Source organism: Stegodyphus dumicola, chromosome 5 (genome assembly GCF_044657685.1).
Source record: "Stegodyphus dumicola isolate Sdum_Otavi_A_Nest chromosome 5, ASM4465768v1".
NCBI classification, from domain to species: Eukaryota; Metazoa; Arthropoda; class Arachnida; order Araneae; family Eresidae; genus Stegodyphus; species Stegodyphus dumicola.
In genome coordinates this window covers 101,875,389-101,899,573 of record NC_140772.1, presented here as the reverse complement: position 1 = coordinate 101,899,573, position 24,185 = coordinate 101,875,389, and positions in this window count along the sequence as shown.

Genomic DNA, 24,185 nt, shown 5'->3' with positions numbered 1-24,185 from the left:
ACCGGTATGGTTTTTGACGAACTGGCAATGCATCTCCGGTGTCAATACTATGGTTAGTAACCTGAGTAAATCCTGGAATATCACTAAATAACGAAGCAAATTCACTTACCACTTGTCGGATTCTATCTTGCTCGTCATTAGGCAGGTGGTCAAGATTTAACCTTGGCGGTTCAACCTTTTCTACACGCACTGGTTTCATTGTCAGCTTAAGGGACGCTTCATTAAAATCCAGTGTAGCTTGTGCGCCTGAAAGAAAGTCTATTCCTAAGATCAAATGTGCTTGCAAATTCTTTACTATAAAAAACATCACCTTTACTTGTTCGTCCTTGATACGGATATACAAAGGTACTTTACCTACGCACTTACATTGTTCTCCTTGCGCCGCTAATACTGTCGTATTATCCGCATTATATATGCGGTATTTGCGAAAATACTTTCTAAAAAAGACTTCTGCCACACAGGAACACTGCGCGCCGGTATCCAGGAGTGCGGTGGCCGGGATATTATTTACCAAGACTTCAATCTTCGGAAGAGTTAAATTTTTCACCATTACTGTATTTAACTTGTAGGAAGAGGGGTTTTCGTGGCCTTCGGATTTCCGCACCCTCTCGTCAGCAGAAATCCGTTTTAGTTTAAATTATTTTTCCTTTCCGTGCTTTCCTTCTTTTTCCCCTGGCCTTGAGACTTTTTTCCCGGGTTGCTATTGAACTGTCGACGTTCGCCGGCTGTTTTTGAATGCTCGGGTTTCCTTGCCCACTGATTCGCTTTTTCTCCGTAGCCATGTGCTTGAGTTTGCTGTAGTCTTGGCGTACCAAATTGGTTTCGCTGTTGATATTGGCGTCTTCTTTCGACGTCCGCCGTTCTTCTACTTTCAAACTGGATTGCTAGCTCAAATAACTTTTCCAGTGTAGTCGGATTTCTTAATTCAATAAAGTCTTGCACTTGGGGCAGTAACCTCGGCAAAATCACTTGAATTATTTCAGGATCCGGACGGTTTCCATACAAGAGTTTGAAGACGTGAATTTTTCTTAAAATAAAGCTTGAGAGGTTTTCGATTCTTTGTTGATATATACTAAAAAGTTCCGTTTCTAATTTCGCACGATTCCTTACAACAGGGAAGGCTTTTAGTAGGGCAGTCTTGAAATTCTCGTAAGTATAGGTGTGACTTCCTGCTTGACCCAAGAGACTTCTGCCTATACATTTGAACCAGTTAAGCGCTTGGCCCCTCAAAGCGCTGGTAGCTAAGGTAACTTTTTGAAACTCGTGCACGGGGTAGAGCATGAAGTGGTCATCCAATTTTTCCAAAAAACTGGTTACCGGTGAGTTTCCGTTAAATGTTGCTTCTGGTTTCATCGAAGCGCGCATGGTTTGGACGATGTACCCAAATCCTTCCAGGGCGGCAGCTGGCATTTCTGGATTCTGAGCCGTTTCTGCAGGCAGCACAGGTTCTTCTTGAAACTCGGCCATGGTTATTCTTCTTCGTTGGGCGCCACAATCAGGTTCAATGTTCCTTCTAACCTTCTTCGGGAACATACAAGGACCTGACTCGGAACAGAGAGCTTACTAAAGCTATGTTCACTAATTGTGGTAAGTAGACAGGATACAGACGAAGGGTATACAAAACCCTTTATTTTTCTCTATATACAATAACTTCCGTACTTCGGAATACACTGACACTCCACTCGTGGTCTAACGTAAAAAAAAGTATAAAAATAAAACTAAACTCTAATTTTAGAATAATACACGTGGAAGATTGGCCTTATAATAACAGGAAGCGTATGTAGCACAGAGACTGTGAACACTACAATACGTCTAATTTATCAAGAGGATTAAAACCTCTGGCCTGGAAGGCGAACAGCAACTGCGTAACTTCTAAGGTAAGCGGCCTGCTTCGAACTCACTGCTTCCTCTCTTTCTTGCTTGGCAAAAAGCCACACTTAAATACTTGGCGTTCGCCAGACAAACTTTGCATAAAATCCTTCACGCTTATAATTCTGGCCGGAAGTAGAAAATAAGAAGTGATAGTAAAGATTTAAAATAAAATAAACGTTAGTAAAACTTAAGATCCTTACAAAGTTCCTAATTTAAAGCTTTATATAAAAGCGATTTGATAATTAGAAACTGTGTTAGGTGGTGAGAGAGAGCCGTAAAACGGTGATTGAAGTGCATAATGCATGGATTGAAAAGTAAAATAATTTTCGTACTTTGTTTCTTGATACCAACAGCGATTGTGGTTTTCGTGCCACCGAATGCTTTGGCCCCTGCGTTTTTAACTATCTTGGATTGAAGGCAAGTTGTATGCTAATATTGTTTTATATGACAATGTTTTTAGTATTAATTTGTGCAAATAGAAGTAACAAAACTTATACATACAATTTGAAACCTAATGAAATTTGGAATTTTGATGCAACACAAAATTTTCTGGATATATCAATGTTGCCAACTAAGAAAAGTATTAGACGAGACAACGATATTCTTCTTCCTAACATTTCTACGGAATGTGTTGTATATTATCAAGATAGAAACATTTCCCAAAAATTTCTGCTGTTAATGAAAATGAAGACAACTTTGGGAAAATATTCTGCGGGAACGAAATGAAAACTGATGAAAGTGCAAAACTAAATTATGTCGATTCAAATGATAGCATTTAGAAGCTTTTTGATAGAAACAAGAGAAACACTTGTAGGGCGATATCCAGAAATTTTGGATGAAAAGAAATCTCGTATCTACTGTAAGATACCATTGGCGTATAAGGAGATAAGCATGAGCCCCATCTTCATTAGTAAAATGAACCGGCAAGATGACATTAATTTAATAGATCTATGGAAAGAATATGATACAACTCTTTCCCCTTCAAACAGTCAAATTCCTCTAAAAAGCAAGAATACATGTTTTGAAGAAAGCGTATTGACAACGATTAAGGAAGACATCAGGCGTGAAATTTACAATAATCTACCGGACATTGATAAAAATTTTATCAATGGTGAAGAATTGAATAGTAAACAATTTCAAGGATCTGGCAATATCGAATCAGAAGAAGTCGCTGATATAGATGCTGAAAACTGTGAAGTGTCAAACAATCAAGACACACAAAATGAAACATCCCCTAAGATTCAATCTGATATCAAAGGCGAGAGTTCCCTTAAGAAAAGTGAGAAGAGCATCAACACAATTTGTGGAGATACACACAATCAAGATTATAGTAATTTAGCCGACCTACCGACAGATAACTTTAGAAAGGATTCCTGTGACACTAATCATTTTACGACTAAGAGTGGAAATGACACATTTCGAAGTAACACAGTAACAATGGAAGAAAACGTCACTTACGTAATTTCCAATATATTGCCAGATTCTGGCGATAATGTCCGTAACAATGACAAACATGAATACACTAAACGAAACTTAAACGAGAACGAAGAACAAAAAAAAGACGGATCTTCCTGTCGACAAATATCTGCAACAAACAAAAACTGACCTCGCGACAACAAAATGTAAAGGAAATGTTCCAAATGATTATTATGTTACCTCTCTGAACAGAAGAAATAATGTCATTTTTAAAGCAATAGAAGGACATGCACCTCTGCTTCTTTCTCTGTACTTCACTGGGATTTGTGCTGGATACTTCATTGGAAACTTGTTGAAAAAATGAATTGAGTTTTAAACTGCCATTGTTAAGTTCATAAAATACGTCTCATTAATACATTCAAAGCGAAAAAAAAACTAAATTAAAGAAAATAAACCTTTTAAAACATACGTATTGATGGAATGTTTTAACGTTTAATGTAGTTTCCTCAAATATATTAGAATTGCTTTCTCAAAATTACTTTATGTCGAGAATTTCAATTATTAATATGTGTTTTAAGTCATTATTATTCTAATATTTTTATTTGTATTCATGTGTATTTTAATCTGGAAAAAGAAGTATTCTTAGGCTCTTAAGTTGTTGTTTAACTTGTTGTTCTTGAATAGAAATTGTAACAAAGGCGAGAGACGGTTGCGAGGACACACATCTGGTTTATGGCCGTTTCACTAACAATGTCGCCCTTTTAGCTCATGCGTGTGAAACGGAAGTTGCTTTCCTGTCGCTTTGTAAGTTTGCAGTTTTATTACTTCAAGACAGTGGGGGTGGCTGGTAATTGGATTTTCGTAAAAGCTTAGTTTCACTTGTTAGTTGGGGGGTCTATTTTTTTTCTCACGTTATGAGTGCAGATGTTTTTCGGATTTCATTCTCAGATTTTCTGGTGTTTGATTCGTCATGGGTGTGTCATTTTCTCAATTTAGACAACTTAAAATTCCGGGATTGGTAAGATTTAATTTTATGATTTTTTTGAAAGCCTATGAACTCACAGAGGCGGAGAAACCGAGTTTTCCTGGGTGCTTGCACCAGGCTAGAGTTCATTATTCTGATTCTGATTTTCAAGAAGAGTAAGAGGAGAAAAAGTGGAGGCTTGACCCTTCGGGTCTTGCTTCTCGCGAGCCGCGTGAACAGCCGGCAGAGGGTATGATTTTTCTCTCGGCTTTTAGCTGGCGAGAATTTGCGTTGGCATAAGGCATAGAACTCAGCAGAAGAATTTCGATTTCTCTTATCCCAAGAATTGTTCGGCAGATTCTCTTGGTGATCCTGACATCCTGATGCGGTATTCCTGTTTTTACCGGCTTTGACTTCCTAATTAGATTTTGTTCCAAAGGTGCTCTACGCTTATGGTGAGTTTCGGGGCTTCCAGATTGAAAGAGACTCATGTAGGACCCTTCTAAGGTGTGCATTGCTGTTTATTCTGCCTGTGCCAGTTGCGTCGATTTTTTTTTTCATCATTCCATGCTCTGGAATTTATTTATTGTAAGGACAGCTTCAATGGTGTTGCAACCAAGTCATCTTTAAAATTCGCAAGAACTGTCTGCCTCCATTAACGATGATTTTGTGAATAAAGGACAGCAGGAATAATGTGGCGCTCGAGTAAACTTTGGACGCTGGACGATCTGTTGAACTATCTAAAACTCCGTATTAATCCGTCGATGATGGCATTTTCGATCTCTTCGAATGGTGAGCGAAATGAGTAGGACGATCTGTTGAACTCTCTAAAACTCCGTATTAATCCGTCGATGATGGCATTCTCGATCTCTTCGAATGGTCAACGCAATGAGTAGGACGATCTGTTGAACTATCAGCACTCCATATTAATCAGTCGATGATGGCATAGGAGTTGAATGTATGAACTTCACCCTGTGAGTGAATTTTTTTTCTGTCTTTTGTATTTAAATTGTAACCGAGTAATGATACGATATTAATATACGGTACAACCGCCTAAATTGTGAGTTATGTAATGTTAAAAAAAATTTAGTACACCTAACATGAGTATAAGATTTAAAATGATATATATGTTAATTTACATCTTAAGGTTAATTTGTAGGGGACTGATCAGTTTACCTAGTTATCATATGTTTGAATATTCTAGAAATTAATAAATGTGTTTGATATGTATTTTATGTTTCATTTGTTTAACTTAGCGTAGTTTCTGTGATCTGTCATGTCCCTCCATTTGTTTGAGCCGGGAGGCTTTTAAGAAACATGGAGTTATTGATTTTCTCTTTACATAGGTTACCCACAACGCAAACCTAAAAAGTTAAATTGTACTATACCACTATACGATTGATTGATAGATATGATATACGAATATTTATAAGAATGTCGAAATGATATATGAATATTATGAAATAGTTTTTGGAATGTGAATTATCTGATTTTGATTTTTTTTGTTAATTTATCTGGCACCACAGTGAGTCAGTTAAGTTTAAGTTATAATGGAATAAAGTATTTAAAATTACAAACATAGTTTTTTTTTCAATATAACAATGGTGCCGTGACCTCGCGACTGGCAGACCACTAGCATATTTTTTGTATATATTATTTGAGTATTATTTTATATTTTATTTCCATTTTGTTTTTTATGTGTATGAATATTACAGTTTTGATCATAAATGATGAAAATTTTTCCGCTCACCTAGATGTTTGATCCATTTATCCTTTAGTTTAAAGTTTTTGGTGAGAATTGCATTTATGTTAATGTGTTGATTTTGCTAATTGCACTTTGAATAATTGCTTTGTAGATTTCTAATTTTAATTAATTGATTTAATGTCAGAGCAGTATTTTTTTTTTTTTTTTTTTTTTTTTTTTTTTTTTTTTTTTTGTGTTCGAGAAATAGTATTTTTTTTTTTTAACTTCTTGAAGTGTGTTAATAGATTTTATGAAATTTGTGCCTAATAGAATTGAGTTAAAAATTTGATTTTGAATTTATTTTTGGAAAAATCTGAAATGTTTGTTTCTTTGATAAAGATAATTTTGGTTAGATTTGTAAAGTTGCGCGGGACCAGTGATAGTTTACTTAGGGATTGATTGAATTTTTTTTGGAAGTTAGTTTTCAGCGGGAGTGAAGTTTCTTGTTTAGCTTTTCTGAGTTTGAGTAATTAATTTTCTACCTAGTTTTGAGTTTTGTGAAAATTTATTGCTGTCTGAGAAATGTCTGAAAACAGTAGAATAGTGAGTTTTGCGTTTTACAGCAATTTTGAGTTGTGAGTTTTGAAAAAACAAAGATATTTTTTTTTTTCTGAAAAGGTAGAGCTGATTTTGTTTGGAATTTTGGAAATGTAGTTAAAAGGTATTATTTTTGCTCTTTACTCTTATTGTTGTCTTTTTTTTTTCAAGTGTTTTAATGGTAGTTTCATAGTGAGGTTACTAGTGAGTGGTGTGACATTTGTTGTAACAGTGATCTAAATTTTTTTTGTCTTTATCAATTTTTGAGCTTAATAGCTTTTTGATTTGGTTTTCAATTAAAATTTTTTTTTGGTTGAACTTGTTGCAGTGTTGTAGTAACTTTAAAAAGTGGATGTGAAATGTGTTTGGAAATTTAAACTTTGATACTAGTGGAAGTGAAAATTTGTTTGAGAAGTTAAACTTAAATTTGTGGTATTAGAGATTACTTATGTGAGTTTAGTGTTGTGGAGATTTTGATTTGATTTTAGGATTTTTAAGAGTGATTAACTCCACTGAGTTTAGTACTGAGTTTCTGTTTTCAAGTTGGTTGTCTTTCAAAAACTTTTTCTTTTCTGGTTTCTGGTTATACTGTGTGGTTACTAAAAAAATTTGTGATTGCTCTTGAGGCTTAGTGTATTTCAAGGAGTTTTTGTTTTGAAGTGTTGAAGTGGTTTAAGGAGAAATATAGAATTGGGTTTTGTGAGATTTATGGATTTTGAGATTTTGGAGTTGAGATTTTTTGTGTAAACACTTTCCTCTTGTCTGCTTTTGCATTTTTGTGCCTGCAGTTTTGTAGTTTTGATGTGAAGTTGTCATGCTTACGATTGCTACCTAGAGTGCAATGCATACTCTTCTTTTCTTTAATCACTCTCCAGGAGCTAGACTTTGAGAACATTGGTGCAGCATTGTTTTCTTTAAAAATTGTGGCAAACCCTTTTGTTGGACACCTTCTTGTTTACATGTAAATTCTGTTTGTAACCTGCTTCAGTTCTGTCTGTTGAATTCATTTTGGCTGTTTTCAGAATTTGATTTTTTTTTTTTTTGGTTTGAGCTTGAACTGTTTATGAATTTGATTTTTTTAAGAGTGTTAGTTTGGTTTTCTTGAAAGATTAGTAAAGGTTTTTCTCAGTATTTACAACTGGTTTGCTCTAGGAGTTGTCTGCATTTGGTGAATTTCTTTTAGTTTCGGTTTCGAGTTCTTGACACAATAGTGTTTTGTTTTTAAGGATTTTTTCGGCTGGTCCAAATTTTAATTTCCTTGTTTCCAAGTAAGTTTGTCTAAATTATTTTTTCCCTTTTTGCTTCTAGGTGCACACTAGATTCTTTCGGCTTAAATATTTTTTGATCAAGTTTCTCTTTTCCGTTCCTAGGGGTGTTCTCCGTTTGTTTCAACTTCTAGTTCTGTTCAGTGTTTAATTCATTTAGGAATTTTTTTTTTGTCACTGTTGGTTGAATGAATTATTAAGGTGTAATTTTCCCTCGCTGGTGATTTTTTTTTTGTTTGTGTAATTTTATTAACTGGTTTTGCAAATGGATTTTTTTTATGACACTTCACTCCTGTTGCTGTTTAATTGGTTATATGAGTTGCATTTAGATTTTGAATTTAATTTGTTAAACTTAATGCTTTGTAAGTAAATTTTTTAATTTTTTTTTATCACTGCTCTCCGTGACAACTAGTTTTGAATGGATTATTTGTATGGCACTTAACTTGGTACTATTTTGAAATTCTGTTTTGTTTTGTTTTGAAAAAAAAAAATTGATGCTCAATTTTTTTTTCCCTGGTGCATGGGGGAATATGTTATGTCGAGAATTTCAATTATTAATATGTGTTTTAAGTCATTATTATTCTAATATTTTTATTTGTATTCATGTGTATTTTAATCTGGAAAAAGAAGTATTCTTAGGCTCTTAAGTTGTTGTTTAACTTGTTGTTCTTGAATAGGAATTGTAACAAATGCGAGAGACGGTTGCGAGGACACACATCTGGTTTATGGCCGTTTCACTAACAATGTCGCCGTTTTAGCTCATGCGTGTGAAACGGAAGTTGCTTTCCTGTCGCTTTGTAAGTTTGCAGTTTTATTACTTCAAGACAGTGGGGGTGGCTGGTAATTGGATTTTCGTAAAAGCTTAGTTTCACTTGTTAGTTGGGGGGTCTATTTTTTTTCTCACGTTATGAGTGCAGATGTTTTTCGGATTTCATTGTCAGATTTTCTGGTGTTTGATTCGTCATGGGTGTGTCATTTTCTCAATTTAGATAACTTAAAATTCCGGGATTGGTAAGATTTAATTTTATGATTTTTTTGAAAGCCTATGAACTCACAGAGGCGGAGAAACCGAGATTTCCTGGGTGCTTGCACCAGGCTAGAGTTAATTATTCTGATTCTGATTTTCAAGAAGAGTAAGAGGAGAAAAAGTGGGGGCTTGACTCTTCGGGTCTTGCTTCTCGCGAGCCGCGTGAACAGCCGGCAGAGGGTATGATTTTTCTCTCGGCTTTTAGCTGGCGAGAATTTGCGTTGGCATAAGGCATAGAGCTCAGCAGAAGAATTTCGATTTCTCTTATCCCAAGAATTGTTCGGCAGATTCTCTTGGTGATCCTGACATCCTGATGCGGTATTCCTGTTTTTACCGGCTTTGACTTCCTAATTAGATTTTGTTCCAAAGGTGCTCTACGCTTATGGTGAGTTTCGGGGCTTCCAGAATGAAAGAGACTCGTGTAGGACCCTTCTAAGGTGTGCATTGCTGTTTATTCTGCCTGTGCCAGCTGCGTCGATTTTTTTTTTTCCATCATTCCATGCTCTGGAATTTATTTATTGTAAGGACAGCTTCAATGGTGTTGCAACCAAGTCATCTTTAAAATTCTCAAGAACTGTCTGCCTCCATTAACGATGATTTTGTGAATAAAGGACAGCAGGAATAATGTGGCGCTCGAGTAAACTTTGGACGCTGGACGATCTGTTGAACTATCTAAAACTCCGTATTAATCCGTCGATGATGGCATTTTCGATCTCTTCGAATGGTGAGCGAAATGAGTAGGACGATCTGTTGAACTCTCTAAAACTCCGTATTAATCCGTCGATGATGGCATTCTCGATCTCTTCGAATGGTCAACGCAATGAGTAGGACGATCTGTTGAACTATCAGCACTCCATATTAATCAGTCGATGATGGCATAGGAGTTGAATGTATGAACTTCACCCTGTGAGTGAATTTTTTTTCTGTCTTTTGTATTTAAATTGTAACCGAGTAATGATACTATATTAATATACGGTACAACCGCCTAAATTGTGAGTTATGTAATGTTAAAAAAATTTAGTACACCTAACATGAGTATAAGATTTAAAATGATATATATGTTAATTTACATCTTAAGGTTAATTTGTAGGGGACTGATCAGTTTACCTAGTTATCATATGTTTGAATATTCTAGAAATTAATAAATGTGTTTGATATGTATTTTATGTTTCATTTGTTTAACTTAGCGTAGTTTCTGTGATCTGTCATGTCCCTCCATTTGTTTGAGCCGGGAGGCTTTTAAGAAACATGGAGTTATTGATTTTCTCTTTACATAGGTTACCCACAACGCAAACCTAAAAAGTTAAATTGTACTATACCACTATACGATTGATTGATAGATATGATATACGAATATTTATAAGAATGTCGAAATGATATATGAATATTATGAAATAGTTTTTGGAATGTGAATTATCTGATTTTGATTTTTTTTGTTAATTTATCTGGCACCACAGTGAGTCAGTTAAGTATAAGTTATAATGGAATAAACAAAGTTACATAGTTACATAGTTACAAAGTTACAAACATAGTTTTTTTTCAATATAACAATGGTGCCGTGACCTCGCGACTGGCAGACCACTAGCATATTTTTTGTATATATTATTTGAGTATTATTTTATATTTTATTTCCATTTTGTTTTTTATGTGTATGAATATTACAGTTTTGATCATAAATGATGAAAATTTTTCCGCTCACCTAGATGTTTGATCCATTTATCCTTTAGTTTAAAGTTTTTGGTGAGAATTGCATTTATGTTAATGTGTTGATTTTGCTAATTGCACTTTGAATAATTGCTTTGTAGATTTCTAATTTTAATTAATTGATTTAATGTCAGAGCAGTATTTTTTTTTTTTTTTTTTTTTTTTTTTTGTGTTCGAGAAATAGTATTTTTTTTTTTTAACTTCTTGAAGTGTGTTAATAGATTTTATGAAATTTGTGCCTAATAGAATTGAGTTAAAAATTTGATTTTGAATTTATTTTTGGAAAAATCTGAAATGTTTGTTTCTTTGATAAAGATAATTTTGGTTAGATTTGTAAAGTTGCGCGGGACCAGTGATAGTTTACTTAGGGATTGATTGAATTTTTTTTGGAAGTTAGTTTTCAGCGGGAGTGAAGTTTCTTGTTTAGCTTTTCTGAGTTTGAGTAATTAATTTTCTACCTAGTTTTGAGTTTTGTGAAAATTTATTGCTGTCTGAGAAATGTCTGAAAACAGTAGAATAGTGAGTTTTGCGTTTTACAGCAATTTTGAGTTGTGAGTTTTGAAAAAACAAAGATATTTTTTTTTTTCTGAAAAGGTAGAGCTGATTTTGTTTGGAATTTTGGAAATGTAGTTAAAAGGTATTATTTTTGCTCTTTACTCTTATTGTTGTCTTTTTTTTTTCAAGTGTTTTAATGGTAGTTTCATAGTGAGGTTACTAGTGAGTGGTGTGACATTTGTTGTAACAGTGATCTAAATTTTTTTTGTCTTTATCAATTTTTGAGCTTAATAGCTTTTTGTTTTGGTTTTCAATTAAAATTTTTTTTTGGTTGAACTTGTTGCAGTGTTGTAGTAACTTTAAAAAGTGGATGTGAAATGTGTTTGGAAATTTAAACTTTGATACTAGTGGAAGTGAAAATTTGTTTGAGAAGTTAAACTTAAATTTGTGGTATTAGAGATTACTTATGTGAGTTTAGTGTTGTGGAGATTTTGATTTGATTTTAGGATTTTTAAGAGTGATTAACTCCACTGAGTTTAGTACTGAGTTTCTGTTTTCAAGTTGGTTGTCTTTCAAAAACTTTTTCTTTTCTGGTTTCTGGTTATACTGTGTGGTTACTAAAAAAATTTGTGATTGCTCTTGAGGCTTAGTGTATTTCAAGGAGTTTTTGTTTTGAAGTGTTGAAGTGGTTTAAGGAGAAATATAGAATTGGGTTTTGTGAGATTTATGGATTTTGAGATTTTGGAGTTGAGATTTTTTGTGTAAACACTTTCCTCTTGTCTGCTTTTGCATTTTTGTGCCTGCAGTTTTGTAGTTTTGATGTGAAGTTGTCATGCTTACGATTGCTACCTAGAGTGCAATGCATACTCTTCTTTTCTTTAATCACTCTCCAGGAGCTAGACTTTGAGAACATTGGTGCAGCATTGTTTTCTTTAAAAATTGTGGCAAACCCTTTTGTTGGACACCTTCTTGTTTACATGTAAATTGTGTTTGTAACCTGCTTCAGTTCTGTCTGTTGAATTCATTTTGGCTGTTTTCAGAATTTGATTTTTTTTTTTTTTTTTGGTTTGAGCTTGAACTGTTTATGAATTTGATTTTTTTAAGAGTGTTAGTTTGGTTTTCTTGAAAGATTAGTAAAGGTTTTTCTCAGTATTTACAACTGGTTTGCTCTAGGAGTTGTCTGCATTTGGTGAATTTCTTTTAGTTTCGGTTTCGAGTTCTTGACACAATAGTGTTTTGTTTTTAAGGATTTTTTCGGCTGGTCCAAATTTTAATTTCCTTGTTTCCAAGTAAGTTTGTCTAAATTATTTTTTCCCTTTTTGCTTCTAGGTGCACACTAGATTCTTTCGGCTTAAATATTTTTTGATCAAGTTTCTCTTTTCCGTTCCTAGGGGTGTTCTCCGTTTGTTTCAACTTCTAGTTCTGTTCAGTGTTTAATTCATTTAGGAATTTTTTTTTTGTCACTGTTGGTTGAATGAATTATTAAGGTGTAATTTTCCCTCGCTGGTGATTTTTTTTTTGTTTGTGTAATTTTATTAACTGGTTTTGCAAATGGATTTTTTTTATGACACTTCACTCCTGTTGCTGTTTAATTGGTTATATGAGTTGCATTTAGATTTTGAATTTAATTTGTTAAACTTAATGCTTTGTAAGTAAATTTTTTAATTTTTTTTTTATCACTGCTCTCCGTGACAACTAGTTTTGAATGGATTATTTGTATGGCACTTAACTTGGTACTATTTTGAAATTCTGTTTTGTTTTGTTTTGAAAAAAAAAAATTGATGCTCAATTTTTTTTTCCCTGGTGCATGGGGGAATATGTTATGTCGAGAATTTCAATTATTAATATGTGTTTTAAGTCATTATTATTCTAATATTTTTATTTGTATTCATGTGTATTTTAATCTGGAAAAAGAAGTATTCTTAGGCTCTTAAGTTGTTGTTTAACTTGTTGTTCTTGAATAGGAATTGTAACAAATGCGAGAGACGGTTGCGAGGACACACATCTGGTTTATGGCCGTTTCACTAACAATGTCGCCGTTTTAGCTCATGCGTGTGAAACGGAAGTTGCTTTCCTGTCGCTTTGTAAGTTTGCAGTTTTATTACTTCAAGACAGTGGGGGTGGCTGGTAATTGGATTTTCGTAAAAGCTTAGTTTCACTTGTTAGTTGGGGGGTCTATTTTTTTTCTCACGTTATGAGTGCAGATGTTTTTCGGATTTCATTGTCAGATTTTCTGGTGTTTGATTCGTCATGGGTGTGTCATTTTCTCAATTTAGATAACTTAAAATTCCGGGATTGGTAAGATTTAATTTTATGATTTTTTTGAAAGCCTATGAACTCACAGAGGCGGAGAAACCGAGTTTTCCTGGGTGCTTGCACCAGGCTAGAGTTAATTATTCTGATTCTGATTTTCAAGAAGAGTAAGAGGAGAAAAAGTGGGGGCTTGACCCTTCGGGTCTTGCTTCTCGCGAGCCGCGTGAACAGCCGGCAGAGGGTATGATTTTTCTCTCGGCTTTTAGCTGGCGAGAATTTGCGTTGGCATAAGGCATAGAGCTCAGCAGAAGAATTTCGATTTCTCTTATCCCAAGAATTGTTCGGCAGATTCTCTTGGTGATCCTGACATCCTGATGCGGTATTCCTGTTTTTACCGGCTTTGACTTCCTAATTAGATTTTGTTCCAAAGGTGCTCTACGCTTATGGTGAGTTTCGGGGCTTCCAGAATGAAAGAGACTCGTGTAGGACCCTTCTAAGGTGTGCATTGCTGTTTATTCTGCCTGTGCCAGCTGCGTCGATTTTTTTTTTTCATCATTCCATGCTCTGGAATTTATTTATTGTAAGGACAGCTTCAATGGTGTTGCAACCAAGTCATCTTTAAAATTCTCAAGAACTGTCTGCCTCCATTAACGATGATTTTGTGAATAAAGGACAGCAGGAATAATGTGGTGCTCGAGTAAACTTTGGACGCTGGACGATCTGTTGAACTATCTAAAACTCCGTATTAATCCGTCGATGATGGCATTCTCGATCTCTTCGAATGGTGAGCGAAATGAGTAGGACGATCTGTTGAACTCTCTAAAACTCCGTATTAATCCGTCGATGATGGCATTCTCGATCTCTTCGAATGGTCAACGCAATGAGTAGGACGATCTGTTGAACTATCAGCACTCCATATTAATCAGTCGATGATGGCATAGGAGTTGAATGTATGAACTTCACCCTGTGAGTGAATTTTTTTTCTGTCTTTTGTATTTAAATTGTAACCGAGTAATGATACTATATTAATATACGGTACAACCGCCTAAATTGTGAGTTATGTAATGTTAAAAAAAATTTAGTACACCTAACATGAGTATAAGATTTAAAATGATATATATGTTAATTTACATCTTAAGGTTATTTTGTAGGGGACTGATCAGTTTACCTAGTTATCATATGTTTGAATATTCTAGAAATTAATAAATGTGTTTGATATGTATTTTATGTTTCATTTGTTTAACTTAGCGTAGTTTCTGTGATCTGTCATGTCCCTCCATTTGTTTGAGCCGGGAGGCTTTTAAGAAACATGGAGTTATTGATTTTCTCTTTACATAGGTTACCCACAACGCAAACCAAAAAGTTAAATTGTACTATACCACTATACGATTGATTGATAGATATGATATACGAATATTTATAAGAATGTCGAAATGATATATGAATATTATGAAATAGTTTTTGGAATGTGAATTATCTGATTTTGATTTTTTTTTGTTAATTTATCTGGCACCACAGTGAGTCAGTTAAGTATAAGTTATAATGGAATAAACAAAGTTACATAGTTACATAGTTACAAAGTTACAAACATAGTTTTTTTTCAATATAACAATGGTGCCGTGACCTCGCGAACTGGCAGACCACTAGCATATTTTTTGTATATATTATTTGAGTATTATTTTATATTTTATTTCCATTTTGTTTTTTATGTGTATGAATATTACAGTTTTGATCATAAATGATGAAAATTTTCCGCTCACCTAGATGTTTGATCCATTTATCCTTTAGTTTAAAGTTTTGGTGAGAATTGCATTTATGTTAATGTGTTGATTTTGCTAATTGCACTTGAATAATTGCTTTGTAGATTTCTAATTTTAATTAATTGATTTAATGTCAGAGGCAGTATTTTTTTTTTTTTTTTTTTTTTTTTTTTTTGTGTTCGAGAAATAGTATTTTTTTTTTTTAACTTCTTGAAGTGTGTTAATAGATTTTATGAAATTTGTGCCTAATAGAATTGAGTTAAAAATTTGATTTTGAATTTATTTTTGGAAAAATCTGAAATGTTTGTTTCTTTGATAAAGATAATTTTGGTTAGATTTGTAAAGTTGCGCGGGACCAGTGATAGTTTACCTTAGGGATTGATTGAATTTTTTTTGGAAGTTAGTTTTCAGCGGGAGTGAAGTTTCTTGTTTAGCTTTTCTGAGTTTGAGTAATTAATTTTCTACCTAGTTTTGAGTTTTGTGAAAATTTATTGCTGTCTGAGAAATGTCTGAAAACAGTAGAATAGTGAGTTTTGCGTTTTACAGCAATTTTGAGTTGTGAGTTTTGAAAAAACAAAGATATTTTTTTTTTTCTGAAAAGGTAGAGCTGATTTTGTTTGGAATTTTGGAAATGTAGTTAAAAGGTATTATTTTTGCTTAGTGAGTGGTTGTGACATTTGTTTGTAACAGTGATCTAAATTTTTTTTGTCTTTATCAATTTTTTGAGCTAATAGCTTTTTTGCTTTTGGTTTTCAATTAAAATTTTTTTTTGGTTGAACTTGTTGCAGTGTTGTAGTAACTTTAAAAAGTGGATGTGAAATGTGTTTGGAAATTTAAACTTTGATACTAGTGGAATGTGAAAATTTGTTTGAGAAGTTAAACTTAAATTTGTGGTATTAGAGATTACTTATGTGAGTTTAGTGTTGTGGAGATTTTGATTTGATTTTAGGATTTTTAAGAGTGATTAACTCCACTGAGTTTAGTACTGAGTTTCTGTTTTCAAGTTGGTGTTTGTCTTTCAAAAACTTATTCTTTCTGGTTTCTGGGTTATACTGTGTGGTTACTAAAAAAATTTGTGATTGCTCTCTTGAGGCTTAGTGTATTTCAAGGAGTTTTTGTTTTGAAGTGTTGAAGTGGTTTAAGGAGAAATATAGAATTGGGTTTTGTGAGATTTATGGATTTTGAGATTTTGGAGTTGAGATTTTTTTGTGTAAACACTTTCCTCTTGTCTGCTTTTGCATTTTTGTGCCTGCAGTTTTGTAGTTTTGATGTGAAGTTGTCATGCTTACGATTGCTACCTAGAGTGTCAATGGCATACTCTTCTTTTCTTTAATCACTCCTCCAGGAGCTAGACTTTGAGAACATTGGTTGCAGCATTGTTTTCTTTAAAAATTGTGGCAAACCCTTTTGTTGGACACCTTCTTGTTTACATGTAAATTCTGTTTGTAACCGTGCTTCAGTTCTGTCTGTTGAATTCATTTTGGCTGTTTTTCAGAATTTGATTTTTTTTTTTTTTTTTTGGTTTGAGGCTTGAACTGTTTATGAATTTGATTTTTTTAAGAGTGTTAGTTTGGTTTTCCTTGAAAGATTAGTAAAGGGTTTTTCTCAGTATTTACAACTGGTTTGCTCTAGGAGTTTGTCTGCATTTGGGTGAATTTCTTTTAGTTTTTCGGTTTCGAGTTCTGTGACACAATAGTGTTTTGTTTTAAGGATTTTTTCGGCTGGTCCAAATTTTAATTCCTTGTTTCCAAGTAAGTTTGTCTAAATTATTTTTTTCCCTTTTTGCTTCTAGGTGCACACTAGATTCTTTCGCTTAAATATTTTTTTGATCAAGTTTCTCTTTTCCGTTCCTAGGGGTGTTCTCCGTTTGTTTCAACTTCTAGTTTTCTGTTCAGTGTTTAATTCATTTAGGAATTTTTTTTTTGTCACGTGTTGGTTGCAATGAATTATTAAGGTGTAATTTTCCCTCGCTGGTGAGTTTTTTTTTTTGTTTTGTGTAATTTTTATTAACTGGGTTTTGCAAATGAGATTTTTTTTATGACACTTCACTCCTGTTGCTGTTTAATTGGTTATATGAGTTGCAATTTAGATTTGAATTTAATTTGTTAAACTTAATGCTTTGTAAGTAAATTTTTAATTTTTTTTTTATCACTGCTCTCCGTGACAACTAGGGGTTTTTGAATGGATTATTTGTATGGCACTGTAAGCTTGGTACTATTTTGTAATTCTTGTTTGTTTTTTTTGAAAAAAAAAAATTGATGCTCAATTTTTTTTTCCCTGGTGCATGGGGGAATATGTTATGTCGAGAATTTCAATTATTAATATGTGTTTTAAGTCATTATTATTCTAATATTTTTTATTTGTATTCATGTGTATTTTAATCTGGAAAAAGAAGTATTCTTAGGCTCTTAAGTTGTTGTTTAACTTGTTGTTCTTGAATAGGAATTGTAACAAATGCGAGAGACGGTTGCGAGGACACACATCTGGTTTATGGCCGTTTCACTAACAATGTCGCCGTTTTAGCTCATGCGTGTGAAACGGAAGTTGCTTTCCTGTCGCTTTGTAAGTTTGCAGTTTTATTACTTCAAGACAGTGGGGGTGGCTGGTAATTGGATTTTCGTAAAAGCTTAGTTTCACTTGTTAGTTGGGGGGTCTATTTTTTTTCTCACGTTATGAGTGCAGATGTTTTTCGGATTTCATTGTCAGATTTTCTGGTGTTTGATTCGTCATGGGTGTGTCATTTTCTCAATTTAGATAACTTAAAATTCCGGGATTGGTAAGATTTAATTTTATGATTTTTTTGAAAGCCTATGAACTCACAGAGGCGGAGAAACCGAGTTTTCCTGGGTGCTTGCACCAGGCTAGAGTTAATTATTCTGATTCTGATTTTCAAGAAGAGTAAGAGGAGAAAAAGTGGGGGCTTGACCCTTCGGGTCTTGCTTCTCGCGAGCCGCGTGAACAGCCGGCAGAGGGTATGATTTTTCTCTCGGCTTTTAGCTGGCGAGAATTTGCGTTGGCATAAGGCATAGAGCTCAGCAGAAGAATTTCGATTTCTCTTATCCCAAGAATTGTTCGGCAGATTCTCTTGGTGATCCTGACATCCTGATGCGGTATTCCTGTTTTTACCGGCTTTGACTTCCTAATTAGATTTTGTTCCAAAGGTGCTCTACGCTTATGGTGAGTTTCGGGGCTTCCAGAATGAAAGAGACTCGTGTAGGACCCTTCTAAGGTGTGCATTGCTGTTTATTCTGCCTGTGCCAGCTGCGTCGATTTTTTTTTTCATCATTCCATGCTCTGGAATTTATTTATTGTAAGGACAGCTTCAATGGTGTTGCCAACCAAGTCATCTTTAAAATTCTCAAGAACTGTCTGCCTCCATTAACGATGATTTTGTGAATTAAAGGACAGCAGGAATAATGTGGTGCTCGAGTAAACTTTGGACGCTGGACGATCTGTTGAACTATCTAAAACTCCGTATTAATCCGTCGATGATGGCATTCTCGATCTCTTCGAATGGTGAGCGAAATGAGTAGGGACGATCTGTTGAACTCTCTAAAACTCCGTATTAATCCGTCGATGATGGCATTCTCGATCTCTTCGAATGGTCAACGCAATGAGTAGGACGATCTGTTGAACTATCAGCACTCCATATTAATCAGTCGATGATGGCATAGGAGTTGAATGTATGAACTTCACCCTGAGTGAATTTTTTTTTCTGTCTTTTGTATTTAAATTGTAACCGAGTAATGATACTATATTAATATACGGTACAACCGCCTAAATTGTGAGTTATGTAATGTTAAAAAAAAATTTAGTACACCTAACATGAGTATAAGATTTAAAATGATATATATGTTAATTTACATCTTAAGGTTAATTTGTAGGGGACTGATCAGTTTACCTAGTTATCATATGTTTGAATATTCTAGAAATTAATAAATGTGTTTGATATGTATTTTATGTTTCATTTGTTTAACTTAGCGTAGTTTCTGTGATCTGTCATGTCCCCTCCATTTGTTTTGAGCCGGGGAGGCTTTTAAGAAAACATGGAGTTATTGATTTTCTCTTTACATAGGTTACCCACAACGCAAACCTAAAAAGTTAAATTGTACTATACCACTATACGATTGATTGATAGATATGATATACGAATATTTATAAGAATGTCGAAATGATATATGAATATTATGAAATAGTTTTTGGAATGTGAATTATCTGATTTTGATTTTTATTGTTAATTTATCTGGCACCACAGTGAGTCAGTTAAGTATAAGTTATAATGGAATAAACAAAGTTACATAGTTACATAGTTTACAAAGTTACAAACATAGTTTTTTTTATCAATATAAACAATGGTGCCGTGACCTCGCGACTGGCAGACCACTAGCATATTTTTTGTATATATTATTTGAGTATTATTTTATATTTTATTTCCATTTTTGTTTTTTATGTGTATGAATATTACAGTTTTGATCATAAATGATGAAAATTTTTCCGCTCACCTAGATGTTTGATCCATTTATCCTTTAGTTTAAAGTTTTTGGTGAGAATTGCATTTATGTTAATGTGTTGATTTTGCTAATTGCACTTTGAATAATTGCTTTGTAGATTTCTAATTTTAATTAATTGATTTAATGTCAGAGCAGTAATTTTTTTTTTTTTTTTTTTTTTTTTTTTTGTGTTCGAGAAATAGTATTTTTTTTTTTTTTAACTTCTTGAAGTGTGTTAATAGATTTTATGAAATTTGTGCCTAATAGAATTGAGTTAAAAATTTGATTTTGAATTTATTTTTGGAAAAATCTGAAATGTTTTGTTTCTTTGATAAAGATAATTTTGGTTAGATTTGTAAAGTTGCGCGGGACCAGTGATAGTTTACTTAGGGATTGATTGAATATTTTTTTGGAAGTTAGTTTTCAGCGGGAGTGAAGTTTCTTGTTTAGCTTTTCTGAGTTTGAGTAATTAATTTTCTACCTAGTTTTGAGTTTTTGTGAAAATTTATTGCTGTCTGAGAAATGTCTGAAAACAGTAGAATAGTGAGTTTTGCGTTTTACAGCAATTTTGAGTTGTGAGTTTTGAAAAAACAAAGATATTTTTTTTTTCTGAAAAGGTAGAGCTGATTTTTGTTTGGAATTTTGGAAATGTAGTTAAAAGGTATTATTTTTTGCTCTTTACTCTTATTGTTGTCTTTTTTTTTTCAAGTGTTTTAATGGTAGTTTCATAGTGAGGTTACTAGTGAGTGGTGTGACATTTGTTGTAACAGTGATCTAAATTTTTTTTGTCTTTATCAATTTTTGAGCTTAATAGCTTTTTGTTTTGGTTTTCAATTAAAATTTTTTTTTGGTTGAACTTGTTGCAGTGTTGTAGTAACTTTAAAAAGTGGATGTGAAATGTGTTTGGAAATTTAAACTTTGATACTAGTGGAAGTGAAAATTTGTTGAGAAGTTAAACTTAAATTTGTGGTATTAGAGATTACTTATGTGAGTTTAGTGTTGTGGAGATTTTGATTTGATTTTAGGATTTTTAAGAGTGATTAACTCCACTGAGTTTAGTACTGAGTTTCTGTTTTCAAGTTGGTTGTCTTTCAAAAACTTTTTCTTTTCTGGTTTCTGGTTATACTGTGTGGTTACTAAAAAAATTTGTGATTGCTCTTGAGGCTTAGTGTATTTCAAGGAGTTTTTGTTTTGAAGTGTTGAAGTGGTTTAAGGAGAAATATAGAATTGGGTTTTGTGAGATTTATGGATTTTGAGATTTTGGAGTTGAGATTTTTTGTGTAAACACTTTCCTCTTGTCTGCTTTTGCATTTTTGTGCCTGCAGTTTTGTAGTTTTGATGTGAAGTTGTCATGCTTACGATTGCTACCTAGAGTGCAATGCATACTCTTCTTTTCTTTAATCACTCTCCAGGAGCTAGACTTTGAGAACATTGGTGCAGCATTGTTTTCTTTAAAAATTGTGGCAAACCCTTTTGTTGGACACCTTCTTGTTTACATGTAAATTCTGTTTGTAACCTGCTTCAGTTCTGTCTGTTGAATTCATTTTGGCTGTTTTCAGAATTTGATTTTTTTTTTTTTTGGTTTCAGCTTGAACTGTTTATGAATTTGATTTTTTTAAGAGTGTTAGTTTGGTTTTCTTGAAAGATTAGTAAAGGTTTTTCTCAGTATTTACAACTGGTTTGCTCTAGGAGTTGTCTGCATTTGGTGAATTTCTTTTAGTTTCGGTTTCGAGTTCTTGACACAATAGTGTTTTGTTTTTAAGGATTTTTTCGGCTGGTCCAAATTTTAATTTCCTTGTTTCCAAGTACGTTTGTCTAAATTATTTTTTCCCTTTTTGCTTCTAGGTGCACACTAGATTCTTTCGGCTTAAATATTTTTTGATCAAGTTTCTCTTTTCCGTTCCTAGGGGTGTTCTCCGTTTGTTTCAACTTCTAGTTCTGTTCAGTGTTTAATTCATTTAGGAATTTTTTTTTGTCACTGTTGGTTGAATGAATTATTAAGGTGTAATTTTCCCTCGCTGGTGATTTTTTTTTGTTTGTGTAATTTGATTAACTGGTTTTGCAAATGGATTTTTTTTATGACACTTCACTCCTGTTGCTGTTTATTTGGTTATATGAGTTGCATTTAGATTTTGAATTTAATTTGTTAAACTTAATGCTTTGTAAGTAAATTTTTTAATTTTTTTTTATCACTGCTCTCCGTGACAACTAGTTTTGAATGGATTATTTGTATGGCACTTAACTTGGTACTATTTTGAAATTCTGTTTTGTTTTGTTTTGAAAAAAAAAAAAATTGATGCTCAATTTTTTTTTCCCTGGTGCATGGGGGAATATGTTATGTCGAGAATTTCAATTATTAATATGTGTTTTAAGTCATTATTATTCTAATATTTTTATTTGTATTCATGTGTATTTTAATCTGGAAAAAGAAGTATTCTTACGCTCTTAAGGTGTTGTTTAACTTGTTGTTCTTGAATAGGAATTGTAACAAAGGCGAGAGACGGTTGCGAGGACACACATCTGGTTTATGGCCGTTTCACTAACAATGTCGCCGTTTTAGCTCATGCGTGTGAAACGGAAGTTGCTTTCCTGTCGCTTTGTAAGTTTGCAGTTTTATTACTTCAAGACAGTGGGGGTGGCTGGTAATTGGATTTTCGTAAAAGCTTAGTTTCACTTGTTAGTTGGGGGGTCTATTTTTTTTCTCACGTTATGAGTGCAGATGTTTTTCGGATTTCATTGTCAGATTTTCTGGTGTTTGATTCGTCATGGGTGTGTCATTTTCTCAATTTAGATAACTTAAAATTCCGGGATTGGTAAGATTTAATTTTATGATTTTTTTGAAAGCCTATGAACTCACAGAGGCGGAGAAACCGAGTTTTCCTGGGTGCTTGCACCAGGCTAGAGTTAATTATTCTGATTCTGATTTTCAAGAAGAGTAAGAGGAGAAAAAGTGGGGGCTTGATCCTTCGGGTCTTGCTTCTCGCGAGCCGCGTGAACAGCCGGCAGAGGGTATGATTTTTCTCTCGGCTTTTAGCTGGCGAGAATTTGCGTTGGCATAAGGCATAGAGCTCAGCAGAAGAATTTCGATTTCTCTTATCCCAAGAATTGTTCGGCAGATTCTCTTGGTGATCCTGAAATCCTGATGCGGTATTCCTGTTTTTACCGGCTTTGACTTCCTAATTAGATTTTGTTCCAAAGGTGCTCTACGCTTATGGTGAGTTTCGGGGCTTCCAGAATGAAAGAGACTCGTGTAGGACCCTTCTAAGGTGTGCATTGCTGTTTATTCTGCCTGTGCCAGCTGCGTCGATTTTTTTTTTCATCATTCCATGCTCTGGAATTTATTTATTGTAAGGACAGCTTCAATGGTGTTGCAACCAAGTCATCTTTAAAATTCGCAAGAACTGTCTGCCTCCATTAACGATGATTTTGTGAATAAAGGACAGCAGGAATAATGTGGTGCTCGAGTAAACTTTGGACGCTGGACGATCTGTTGAACTATCTAAAACTCCGTATTAATCCGTCGATGATGGCATTCTCGATCTCTTCGAATGGTGAGCGAAATGAGTAGGACGATCTGTTGAACTCTCTAAAACTCCGTATTAATCCGTCGATGATGGCATTCTCGATCTCTTCGAATGGTCAACGCAATGAGTAGGATGATCTGTTGAACTATCAGCACTCCATATTAATCAGTCGATGATGGCATAGGAGTTGAATGTATGAACTTCACCCTGTGAGTGAATTTTTTTTCTGTCTTTTGTATTTAAATTGTAACCGAGTAATGATACTATATTAATATACGGTACAACCGCCTAAATTGTGAGTTATGTAATGTTAAAAAAATTTAGTACACCTAACATGAGTATAAGACTTAAAATGATATATATGTTAATTTACATCTTAAGGTTAATTTGTAGGGGACTGATCAGTTTACCTAGTTATCATATGTTTGAATATTCTAGAAATTAATAAATGTGTTTGATATGTATTTTGTGTTTCATTTGTTTAATTTAGCGTAGTTTCTGTGATCTGTCATGTCCCTCCATTTGTTTGAGCCGGGAGGCTTTTAAGAAACATGGAGTTATTGATTTTCTCTTTACATAGGTTACCCACAACGCAAACCTAAAAAGTTAAATTGTACTATACCACTATACGATTGATTGATAGATATGATATACGAATATTTATAAGAATGTCGAAATAATATATGAATATTATGAAATAGTTTTTGGAATGTGAATTATCTGATTTTGATTTTTTTTGTTAATTTATCTGGCACCACAGTGAGTCAATTAAGTTTAAGTTATAATGGAATAAAGTATTTAAAATTACAAACATAGTTTTTTTTTCAATATAACAATGGTGCCGTGACCTCGCGACTGGCAGACCACTAGCATATTTTTTGTATATATTATTTGAGTATTATTTTATATTTTATTTCCATTTTGTTTTTTATGTGTATGAATATTACAGTTTTGATCATAAATGATGAAAATTTTTCCGCTGACCTAGATGTTTGATCCATTTATCCTTTAGTTTAAAGTTTTTGGTGAGAATTGCATTTATGTTAATGTGTTGATTTTGCTAATTGCACTTTGAATAATTGCTTTGTAGATTTCTAATTTTAATTAATTGATTTAATGTCAGAGCAGTAATTT